Raw genomic sequence first — 13,180 nt, 5'->3', positions numbered from 1 at the left:
AACATGAATAGACCGTAAACATGTCCAAACACTGAAATAACCCAAATATACAAAAATAAATCAGGATTAAAAAAACAAAATACCTGAACTCACTGATGAATTTAACATTTAACAAGTCATTTGAATTTCCCACACAGTTAAATTAAAAAGATAGGCTTATCAGTCCATTTTTAAGTACCGGTAGTCTTTAAAATAACCTTAAACCATTTGCAAAAATATTTCAATCAAACTCACATTTCTGTATTAAAATTTTCTTCTTGGTCAGATGTCATTTATTAATGTTACATTTTTTGTTAGCATTAGCTGTAAGAATAAAATCACTCATTAACAGAAACAAAGGTGTGAAAGCAGCAGTCTTCGTGAAAATGTTCGATTTAAAGTGGGTCACATAGTGAAATGAGTCACTATAATAGATTCAGTGTATAAAACACCATTATATTGTGAACAGATGTGTAACTTCTAAAGAATAAATGTAGAATTTAAAAACTAGTAAACAAAAATATGCTGCAACAGCCTGAAATGAGATGGTTGGTGTGAAGATTTGGTGACCCCAAGATGTCAGTTTTGCTGCAGTTGACTTTATCTAGTTGTTTATACATTCCCTCTGTAGAAGGACCACATTTGTTAGGAATATACTACAGCTGTGTGATATTGATGTTAGATGGTTTCTTTATTATCTTCAATGCCATTTTGTTGGGTGAAAGTATTCAATTCAGTTTATTTATATAGCACCAATTCACAACTCATGTCATCTCAAGGCACTTTATAGTTCACCAGATCATACAGTCAAATTGATTTAAAGTTTTCTATCTAAGGAAAACCAGTTGATTGCATCGACTCATTGACTCGAATGCAATCCCTCACACTAAGCATGATTGAAGCGACAGTGGAGAGGAAAAACTCCTTTTGAACAGGAAGAAACCTGCAGCAGAACCAAGCTCAGTGTGAGCGGCCATCTGCTGAGGCCGACTGGGGTTCAAGGAGACAGAAGCAGAGATACAAAAAGCAGCTGCAAAAGGCAGCCCCGTCCAGTAAACACACAGCCAGGCAGACGAGCTCCGAGCCAACTCCCATGTCAGAGGATGAAGAGAGCACATCCAGCCAGTCACAGTCAGAGAAACAGGACTACACTGGAAAAACAGGCAGATCTCCAACATCCATAAACAAAGGTGTTGGTGGCAGCAGCTGATATTTCTTTCCACGATGGTGTCACAGCCAAACAGGAACAGACGAGGCAAAGCTACTATGAGAAAGAGCAGAGAGTGTCAAGATTTTGTTTTGAGGTTTTTGTTTGGACCCAAAAGCAGAAGCTGAGAGGCAGAGGAGTTCTTGGAGGGTTTAATGAGAGATAAGGCAACAAAAACAGGTATCCAAAAATCCAACTTAAAAATGTTAAACAAAAACAGGAATCCAAAAATCCGACATAAAATCAAACACAAACCAGAACCATAGAGACATCAGGGGAAAACCATCAAGGAGCCAGGGTGAGAGAAGATAAGACGAGGAACCAGCAAAGAGGGACTGCAGAGGGAGTGTATTTATGGCTGACTGAACAAAGGTAGAGCTAATGAGCTGATAGGGAGCAGGTGTGATTAGAGCTGACGAGGAAGCCAAGGGAAAAAAACACAAGGAGGCAGCAGAGGATAGACAGAAAAACCTAAGCAACTTAAATGAATCCAGACACACCAATACAGCTAGAAAACAATGAAAAACCTGGCTAAACTTGAAACAGAAAACTTAAAGAAAAAACAACAGAACCAAGATCGTTACAGAGAGAGCATAATGTTAGAGATTGAACTAACAGATTATGCAGGGTGCGAGAATAGAGATAGAATGAAGCAGAATGAGGAAATAGGGGTCGCTATGTCCTCCAGAAGTCTAAACCTATAGCAGCATAACTATAGAGATAGTTCAGGATAACCTAAACCACTCTAACTATATGCTTTTACCAAAAAGGAAAGTTTGAAGCCTATACCCTTAAAAGTAGACAGGGTGTCTGCCTCATGGACTGAAAATGGTAGTTGGTTCCACAGGAGAGGAGCCTGATAACTAAAAGATCTGACTCCCATTCTACTTTTAGAAATTCTAGGAACCACTAGTAAACCTGCAGATTGATAGTGAAGTGCTCTGACAGAAAGATCAAATAATCACTCTGACTGTACATATTGGTGTAGTTAGGTAGGCAGCTATTTTCTAGACAATTTATATATATATTCCTTGGTGAGGCTGAGCTTCAAAGGCCTCTCTATTTGTTGTTCCCCAACTTTACATTTCTGTCTCAAAAAGTTTAGAGTGTAGAATTCAGAGTGAACCTATTTCACTCTAAATAGAGTATTTACAACTATACTGAGTGTAACTCTGCTCAAGCGTTGGAGTTAATAGTCAGTGGAAAATAAACAGCCATGCAGTGTAACTTTTACTCTGTATGGTATTGATTACCCACCAGTCTTTAAGAGATCTTCTGGATTTTGACAATAAAATGAGTGAAATTAATTGAAAATTTACACTAGCAATAGAGTAATTTTTACACTCATTTGGAGTGAGACCAAACTTTATCTTAAATAGAGTTATATTAAACTCTGTAGCTGTTAAAGTTTTTTTTACTATGTACATAGATTGTACATAGTAAATTCCACTGTGTTAAATATGCAGTGTCAATGTACATTGACTCCTTTAGAGTTATTACAACAACAGCTGGAGTAAAATATACGCTACGTAGAGTTCTAATTTAACGCTAATTCCAAGTAGGACCAAATGCACTCTTAAAGTGTTACTTTAACACTTCAAAATTTACTCTGTACTATATGTATTAATTTTATGGCTTACACTAAAACAAGGTTTTGAATTTTATATATTAATTATTTGAAATTATATATTTGTACCTTCTATTATACTGTGGAACTTTCCCATCCATCTCACTGTAGGAATAGTCCTATTTTAGTTTACCTAGACAATAGTTTTGGAACCACTGAGATAACCTGCTGGGATATCAATCGATGCTGTGGCACCAAGCAACCCCTCCATACTGTCACCTACTCCAGTTGTGACTCAGACTGCCAACATTCCACTGTATACATGTTAGTCATGAATCTAATTAGGCTCAATTTAAACCGTTTTTATTTAGCATTGATTCACGGTTCGATGTACATCATTAAAATACCCCTCTAATCAACCCGGATGAATCAAGCAAAGCTGAGGGACCCAAAGGAAGTGAGTGAGTCTTTTCAACAGGACTGAATGTGCCTGGCTGAGAGCTGGAAGTGAAAGAGAACACGATTAGCAGGAAGGATGAGTAAACATGCTGCCTTTTCAACTTGCTGTCTGGATGGACTTTCAGTGAAGCAAATTTTCCTTCTGACGTTTCCTCTGCATTGCACAATGCTGAATTAAAACAAAATAAAAACAAACAAAAAAAACTGACATGTCATTATCCAGCTTAGTGATCACAAATAACATCTAAGAGCATTCTTGAGTTTATATGTTAAATCACAGGAGCTGAGATTAATAAACTCCTCCTTATTCTGTAAATCTTACATTTTGCACTGAGTGATAGAGGGATTTTTGTATTTGTTCCTGGACTTGTATTTCCTCTCTCTACATACTAGTGTGCTGACTTAGCCTCAATAAGACTTCCCAGCAGTTTACACAGCTGGGAAGCCACAGCTCTTTACTTTCTTTTAATACATATTACGCACTTAAATTGTCTTCAGCTTGAATCGATACATACAACATCTCTGCCTGTCCTGCTAAGACTGGTACAATAAAAAGAGAAATCTGCTGAATACTGTTGCAGTGTTCAAGTAATAAAAACAATTGTGAAACAGTTGGACTTATTTTACACTAAAAATCCCTGTTATTCTCATATAAACTGTGGTTAAGACTTAAACAGATATTCAGTACCTCTTAATATTGTTACTATTACACCTTTTGTCATGCAAAGTTGTGTTTAATTAGAATGTAAGTCAAACAAAATAAAACAGAGATGTGATTTTTTTTCTAAATAAAAAAAATTGGTTAAAAGCATGGCACAGATCTTTATACAGCTTCTCTTGAACTAAGGATCATATAAAAAAAATATAGAGTTAAAATAATGGTCTCCTGTGTAAATAAAACAGTCCCCCTCTTTTTATTTCATTTAGTTGTTACTAAAGCCTTGAGATGTTTGTTAGAAAACATTAGAGACTGAAAAGCATCATCATGAACAACATACCAGACAGAATAGGAATGAAAATTTGGAGTTTAAAAACAGGTTCCAAATTAACACCCAAAGCTTTTTACATCTCATTGTCATGATTCTGCACTTTTTGGTTCTGTATTTCTTGTTTACTCCCTGTTGCCCCCTTGTGGTAGTCTCCTGTCCCCTGGCCCCCTTCTATATCCTTCTGTCCATACCTGCTCCCAATCTGTTGATTACTCCATTCTTTGTTCTGTGTGCCGTTTAAACTCCTTCTCTGCAGTTACTGTTTGCTGGATTCTCTTCATTCCCTCCTCAACCCACGTGTTCCCCTTTGTTCTTGTTCTTACGTTTCTTAGTCAGTTATTTTTGGATTTGCGCTTCTGTTGCCACTACTGCTTTTTAAATTGCAAGAAAACACCTCAGCTTCCATCTCTGCATTTGCGTCCTCTAAAATCTCCACACAACCTGACACTCATAGAACTTTATTTAAAAGAGGGAAAAGTGCAGCACAATTACAGACCTACCAAAATGTTGTTTTTTTTGGTCAACCCACAATCAAACACTTGGCCAGAAAGGTGTAGGATCAGGGAACCTGTTGATCTTCATATCAGCTTTTAGTCATGTAATTTATAAATCTGGCCTCCATGGAGGAATGAAAAATAGCAGTGAATGAATGAAAAAAAAAAAACGGATCTATTTAGTCTACATCTGCATTACTGACCCCGAGTTAGCTAAAAGTCCAAATCCAGACCTATTTGCATAAAACCACTTAACCTGGAGCAAGAATTTATAAATGATAGGGGTCTGAATTCATATGCATAACACAGAGTTCCCAGTGTTTGATAAGTACATTTCAAAAAATCCTTACATTTTACTTTTATAGATTACCTTGAAATGTTAATTTTTTAAAAATAAAAAACCTTCCACTTAACTTATAGATTACCTTTAGTTGGTTGGTCACATTTAATTCTTATGAAATACTTTGCAGTGTTTAACTGAGGAATTGTGAAAAAGGTCTCCATTTATCGAAGTTATGAAAATACAATATATCAGAAAATGATTATATGATAAGTAAAATACCATTAAATGTTTCAACTAATAAAGGACATGTAAATTTTCCAAGGAAGTTCTGGGAGGCAACTCAGTATATTAGAGTAGAGCCTGTGTAAAATGGCAGGGTTATGAAACTTATCACTTTATGCCACTAAAAACACATGACAGTGGGTTAAACAAGGTAGCTACATATAAATGTGTTAAAATGGGCCTTATCTCCAAAGCAGAGGTGAGTCACAACTCCTCGCTGCTTTCTGGTGGTCATCTAAGGAATAACAAAACAAAAGTGCCTGTAACCCTTTTTCTCCAAAGGAGGAGTGTTTGTAACACTTTTAATATTCAATTTTAAGTACTATTGGGAGTTCAACTTTTTATTCTACGTTTAATCTAATCGCTTTAGTGTGGCCCTACCCTATGTTGCTAAGTGGCACACATTGTTTCACTCAATAGATGCCCTTAAAAGATCCTGTTGACACTGAAGAGTTACTCATTGTCAGTTTAAGGAAGAGGACACAGATAGAGAGAACAAATACTTTCTCTTGAGCACTGACTGAATAGAGAAGAAGGGGAAAGGTGGAAGCCAGGGAGATGTGCTTCCTTCTCCATTTCCTTCTCCTTTTTTTCTTAAAGTTATTTTAAACTAATGCTTATGTGCAAGGCCAAGGACCGTTTGGAACCCAATGCAGCTTTTAAGTCTTGTTTTATGCTTGTCTAATTATTTCTATATACATCTAGTAAGAAAACACAGAATATCATAATACAATTATGCATTTTTACATCGCAAAATGTCTAATCTCCAAACTTAAGTTTGTCTTATGATTTATACATTATTAGTCTGATAGTGACGAGGGTTCCTTGGCTTCCAAAGGTGAAAAGCATTCCATGTATCTTAAAGCACAGTTTACCTTATTATTGTATTTACCTCTCTTTAAATTAGATCTGAGTTTTACAGAAATTTTTGGGCAACTGATGGCCTGCACCTTCCCCATGACTGCTGAATCTACAATGATGCTCAAAATAACAACAGAATTAGTGGAGATCTTCTCTGGTAGAAGATGTCATTAATTTAAGATGTCATCTGTCAGATCTCTTACAATGTCAGTGATTTTGCAAACAGACAAGCTGGGAAGTTTAGCTTTGAAGGATTGAGTAGACTGCTAAAAAAGAAAAGTGTTAAATAAAAAGGTCATATATGTCGCTAAATGCAGCTTTTGTTTTTAAATAGTTTAGCGTATACATTCATTTCCATAGATTTTAGGGCTAATTATTATTATTATTCAGGTGACTTTTATTTCCATTTTGTAAGAACATGCTTGATATGTTGAAAATTGTTTACTTGAATCAGTAGTGTCAGTTTTTTTTTTTACATTTTTATTCTAAAAACATATATAACACATTAAATGTTTACTGTAAATTAACTGCATATTAGTTGATTTTAATTCCTTTAGTTAAACTAACCGAGGTTTAATAATAGAAGTCTCTAAACAGAGCTGCAAAAAGTTATTAGTAAGTGTGTGAATGATCTTCATATTCATATGAGATCAGAGTTTTCAGTCTTACAACAAATCCATCTTGAAAGATGGACTCCTGCTTATACGTCCGTCTCGTAACAACCAGCGAGTCGGACCAATGACATGCCAGCAGGGTTTTTTGGGGTGGGACATTTAGGAATGATGACAGTCAGAAGGGCATTACAAACATTGCTACGCTGGAAGAGTCAGTTCTCGATACCACCATTGACTCAGTTTTAGCTAAAATAGCGACAATTTCTCATTTAAAAAGGAGCAAAGAGAAGCACTTTGTGCATTTATAGATGGGAAAGATGTCTGATTGTTTCTTCTGACAGGATTTGGAAAAAGTTTGATTTATCAGCTTGCTCCGCTAGTTGTGAAAACACTCAAGAAGCTGCAGACAAGTCCTATTTGGATTATCGTGTCAATGATTGGCTTAAATTGTACTAACTGGCACATCACCCAATCAGTTTGAAGTATTGTTCTAAACGTCCCTCCTTTTTTACGGACAGACTGAATGGCAGCCATCCCTTATTGATAACATAGAACTAAACTCAGTTCTACACTTATCAATCTGGCCTGGTTAGTTGACTGGAACTGTGTATATTATTGGTAGAAACAGAGGGCCCAAAATGATTCTGCTTAGGGCCCCATGGAAGCTTGATCCGCCCCTGCTTATCTGCATGTTTAGGGAATTGCTTTCATATGCCGTGCATGTCGTGTTTATTGGCGCTCTTGTAGAGATGACTAAAAATCCTTAAATGTTTATATATTTTTTTACTGCAGTCTCATAATGCTAAACTGACATATGCAATAAAATTCAGCCTTTATCAAGTCAGCTGGTGAAAACATCTCTGAAACATCTTTAATTACATGGCAACAACTGTTGGTAAACCTGACAACTGCTGTAAAATAAATGTTGGTTAATACATAATGCATCTTGTACTGAGGATACCATTAGATATCATTAGAAGTGAGCTAATACTATTTAGTGGCTGGGTGTGTGAAACATGCTCTATGTAAAAGCAAGGATGTACTGGACAGACTGAATAAATTCAAGGACTTATTTCTGATTTTGTGGATTTGAGGCTCTTTAGCATCTGTAGAAAATGAAGGTAATTAAAGAAAGGAAAAAAAGTCAAACTTGTGTTCAGTGGTTTGGTTAATCTGAGTATAATTCTTGACATTGTAAGCTACGTATGTAGATAATGCAAAATGTGATGTAATTTCCTGACTAAATTATAACAGAAAAACTAAACAATTAAAGCAATTTTGCAATATATATCTGAATTTGAAATATCTAAACGATTAAAACAATTGTTCTAAAAAAATATGTGGATACATTTTTATGCTTATTGCAAAGAAGGGGCCAGCAGCTGGGCAATAAGGGGACCTTCAACCAATTAGATCTAATTAGATGTAATTAAAAAAGGGAAGCCTACTCATAACTAGATGTTTTAGCTAATTTACTGAGTCATGTTTGAGCAAGAACTACCTCAATAAAATAAGTGTTTTGAGATTAAACATTTTGTTGCATTTCTTGAATGCTTTTTGTCTCTATTTAGCGTCATATAAAAATTTAGACAAATTGATGATTCAGTGTTCAAATTAGAATCTATATTTATTTTAACATCTGATTTTAAGTACAAGATTACAGTCGATCAGTTGAGATTAAAAAGAATTGCAATAAAAACTAAAAGTGTTTAGTTTACAAAGGATTAACATCTAAACAGAAGGTCATGCAGTTGTGAAGAATGGCAAAGGATCTTTAAAGTTTTATATTCTAACGGCCCCGTGATCCTTGTCAGAAAGCGTGATATGGTTAGCTCTATAAACCTAGATAATTTAATGACAATGCATAAGAATCAATCAAAAAAACTTAAAAGCTATTGTTTTTTTCAGCAGAAAGATTGTAGAAAAACACACGATCCAGAAAAAAAAAATATATATATATACCGGTATATATATTTCACAAACCTAAGCAAACGAGACAAGCTAGGATTCTGGAAAAAGAGAAAGACAGTCCAGCAGAACTCTCCCTGTATGCTGTAAAACCATTAAATATTACAAGATGCTTTCCTGGGAAAATACCAATGATGTTGTAAAACTTCTTTATCTTTGACTGAGAGTTTGGTTGTCACAGAATACATTTTCTAAAGAAAAAGTTTGGATTTCTTCTCATTTTTATTTTTTTCCCCCAAATCCTTACCAAGATAAATATGACTGACCATGCTAATGTGCTTTTATTCAAACCCATAGGCCAATAACACCCCTGCTGCTTTCATGCATATTCACTGCTCAACACATGATTCAGTCTGTGAAGAATCAAAGTATTTAGCATTTTATCTCTAATACAGAATCTGTTCTTTCAACTGAATCATTGATGAAAATATGCAAAATATGGTGACAAAACTTAACATTTACCAACTGCAGAGATATTTTTATACTTATTAATACTGTTTTCTGTGCGCCTAAAGTTCAAACTGAAGTTTCTTAATAAATATAAATCAATTATTTTCTTTTTGCTATTTATTTTCCCTTAGAAGCTTATAAGAAAACTTGGAGCTAATCATAAAGTAAGTCAATCATCAACAATTACAGATACACAAATTCTTACATATTTTTAAAGTTATTTAGACCTATAGGGGCTCAAGATTGAATAAAAAAAATAAAAGATATATAATCCAATCAAATAACATAAAAGTTACACTGTAACATGTGAAAGAGAACATACAAATTAGTAATTGAAACAAAGCCAGTGGCCAAACAAGTATAGACAAGATGTGAAAATTTAATAATGCAATTCAACTCACTCTTTATTTTGTACTGTACACTGTCCTTGTTTAACTAACTAATACACTAAAATGACATACATTGATGGGATCCAATCATACAAAGAGAAGGTTTTTTTAAACACTGCAATTCAATTTTGCAACAGTTATTGCTGCAATCAGTCCCATTAACATCAAAAGCAGCTACGAAGTTAGTTGTTGTGTAAAAAGAAAGGGAAAAACGTTCACATGCTTTTTGACTGTATTTTTCAATCTAATGGTGCATTAGAAATATGTCATGCAATATGTATTCTCTTATGGCAATAAGAGACCCACAGTCCAACAAAAAAAATACAAAAAATCCACACAATGAATGAAATCATAAAAAGAGCTCAGTTTTATGTACATGCTGTACCTGGAGATACATTTAAGGGATAGAAATGTAAAGTAAATCCAAGCTGTTCCTCTATGACCTCGGTTTTCCAGAAACACAGATTGTAAAAAGCCAGAGAATTATTTTGCTACTTCAGTCTGTTAAGGAATGTGAATATATAAAAGTAACCATTAAAAAATGATATCAGAACATAAGCTGGTGGGCATATTTATACAGAACACATGATAATACAGAGGGAAGATAAAACATTAATCTAGGAGAATACAAAAACTCTCTTTATCCAAGTGATAACTTTACCCTGAATTACTGCTCTGCTAACAGATTCTAACTACCATTTAGTTCATTACTGTGTAAATGCATGTATGGAGAATAAAGCACAAAGCTCTAATCACTGCAAACTAAATGCCTCTCATGTGTCCAGGTCAGTGACCTTCATTGACTGTCAAAGCCTGAACATCCCGGGTGGCTTTCAGTATAACATGCACAATGGTAATATGTAATCTTTAACTACATTACACATTTGCAAACCTCCAGCAGTACTTACTTTATAATCTTTCAGAGGGATATAAAGTTTATTGCTGCATGCTGACACCTCTAGCCCCAGATTCTTCCAGAAGTTCAGCGTCTCATTGAAAAGTCCAGTAATCATTAACCACATTAAAAACAGAAATAGGTAGAGATGTGTGAATTTATAAGAAAAATTTAAGGTAAGATTTGATGCTATCATTTCGTAACATTAAGTATTAAACAGTTGGATAGCATCTAAGTTGAGGAGGAGGTTCTACAGGTTCAGTATGTTATTGTATTGTGATTTCTTCTTGGACAAGGATATTGGTAGACCTTTAATATTATGGTTATTTATTCTATAGTATGTCACCCAGAACTGACAATCCTATGACTTTTAAAATGACTGTCCTCCTCCTCATCACCACTCAATGATCTGTTAAATAAAGCCTTTTACTGCTGGGGGATTTGTCTTGTTAAAAAGGAATAATTCATCTTTACTGCTGCTGCTACAAGCTCCTTTAGTCAAGCTTCCTGAGAGGAAATGTTATTTTCTTCTAATAAAATATACATTTAGACTTTATTGTGTTGTATATTGGACCAAACTCAACAATATATACATGACAGGCTCTGAATTTAACATCAGATTGGGATGAATTATATTAAATGAATGCGATTAAAAATAAACTGGGGTTGTTTTTCTTGTAAAGTGTAACGTGACAACAGCTGCTTTTGTCTTTTTTATATAAAAACACTAAATGAAATCCATTTTTTAGGTCAATATGCCTGTGTAACTGTACACAGTGGAATATTTATCTACACCAGCAGATGGCAGTACAGGACAAATGTTCCTTTAGATGCAGCATTGTGGGCATGAACATCTGCAAATAAGTCTTAAAAGCAAAAATTTACTTTTTAACAGACAGATAAGAGAGGCCTAGATTAGTTTATTAAACAAGAAAAAATAATTAATGATGCTGGGAAATCTAACAGCTCTTAACCGCTTTAATGAAGCTCGACTAAAAGAAAGAGAAACATCCAGCCATGCATCTGAACACCAACTTGTTTCCTTTGCATTCTTCCCCATATATTGAACAGTGTTCACACCTCATGAGCCTTTATTGGATTTTAAAAGAATACTTTTTTTAGGAAGCTTATAAATTGAAAGAACTTAAATTTTAACTCAATGTGAATCTAAAAGATTAAACTTTCTTTTAAATCCAAACTCAAAAGGGAAAACAGCTGTAACATATCAGGATTTCGCTGGATGTAAAGTTAGATTTAATGTCCTGCTGGAGGGACAATTTTTGCCCAGATCTCACCTCTTTAATGGCTTTTATGAAACATCTGAAATGCCACAATCATCTGGGCTGGTACCGGTACATCTGGACAGATAGCATTTCAATTTAGCTCCAAGGCTTCTGATGCTCCCATCAAACCTACCTGCATGCTTTATAGCTTGTGGCAAAAATGATTGTAATTTAGATTTCATTTAACTGTAGTTTTTTCTTCCTCTGCTGATTTTCTCTGTCTTCATGATGCTGATTATCTGTAATATTCTTTAACAAACTGCTAAAGCCTTTACAGGACAATCAAGATGTCCCAATTATGCACATTTTCTAATTAGGTGACTTCTGAGGGTAACTGTTAGAACTGTTTTGTTTATTTAGGGGTATCACAGTAATGCGAATACAACCACATCTTTAAGACTTTTAGGTTTTGCTTTTGTTTTAGGAACAAAATAAAAGCAAGAGATCCTGTTCCTTGATCTTTTACATAAAAACCCAATAAGTCTTTGGTTTTAACATGTCAAAAAGGTGGACAAAAGAGATACAAATGATGTGAAAACCTAAGCATGAAACTAAGTTTAACCCCCTTTTTTCCCCCAGTTGTGGCTCTATGCTCACCTCACACCTTATAGGTGGATCCCACAGTCGACAGGAAGAAGAAAAAAAAACACCAGCAGCAATATTTTACAGAACTGGTGAACACCAGGAGGTAGCAGCACTAAAACAGAACATCCTTTACACCAATGCTCCATGCAAACCATGTGTAACCCCACTATATGACATCCCTTAAAGTCATGGGAACATTCACAGGAAAACTGCTTGTTCTCAACTCTTCAAAGAATAATATACAGAAGTCAATCTCTATTCTTTTATATTCTCCACACACTCCACCATGTCAGCACTACAACAGCAACCCGAGATTGTAAAAAGACAAAGTAAAAGGACAACATCTGCCAGTTTAGTCTGCAGAGACAGAGATAACAGGGAGATAAGGAAGCTACTTTATTCCTTGAACTTAAAAAGAGCCTGTGTTGATGGAGAGAATCAAAGAATCCAAACTTTTTAAAAACAACAATCGTATGTTTTAAAATCACCAGAAATTATTAAAACTTTTTATTGTTCATTTTAATGGTAACATGATGCCCTGAAATATTAACAAGCAGGACCAGCCCACTATGAAAGACCCTCTCTCTGCTGCAGCAGGGACTTTACTTTTTAAAGCATTTGTTAATGCCTTGCTGCTTGGCAACAAACGGCTGCATATTGTATCTTATTTTGTTTGCATGACATTATCTGCAAAGGAGGCATACCTGCCTACAAAACATTCGCCTCTCTTCTCTCACACATGTTCCGTTTTGATAAAAAAAAAAAAAACGAAAAAGCACCAAAAAGCGAACCGAGACGCAAATACAGTAGAGATGTTGTTGCACAGCTTTGTGAAAAAAGGTCTTGGTTGGCTTTAACTTTCTTTTATTCCCCAA

This window comes from Cyprinodon variegatus, unplaced genomic scaffold (assembly GCF_000732505.1).
Source record: "Cyprinodon variegatus isolate N-32 unplaced genomic scaffold, C_variegatus-1.0 Scaffold261, whole genome shotgun sequence".
In the NCBI taxonomy this organism is placed as follows: Eukaryota; Metazoa; Chordata; class Actinopteri; order Cyprinodontiformes; family Cyprinodontidae; genus Cyprinodon; species Cyprinodon variegatus.
This window is presented reverse-complemented; position numbering follows the sequence as displayed.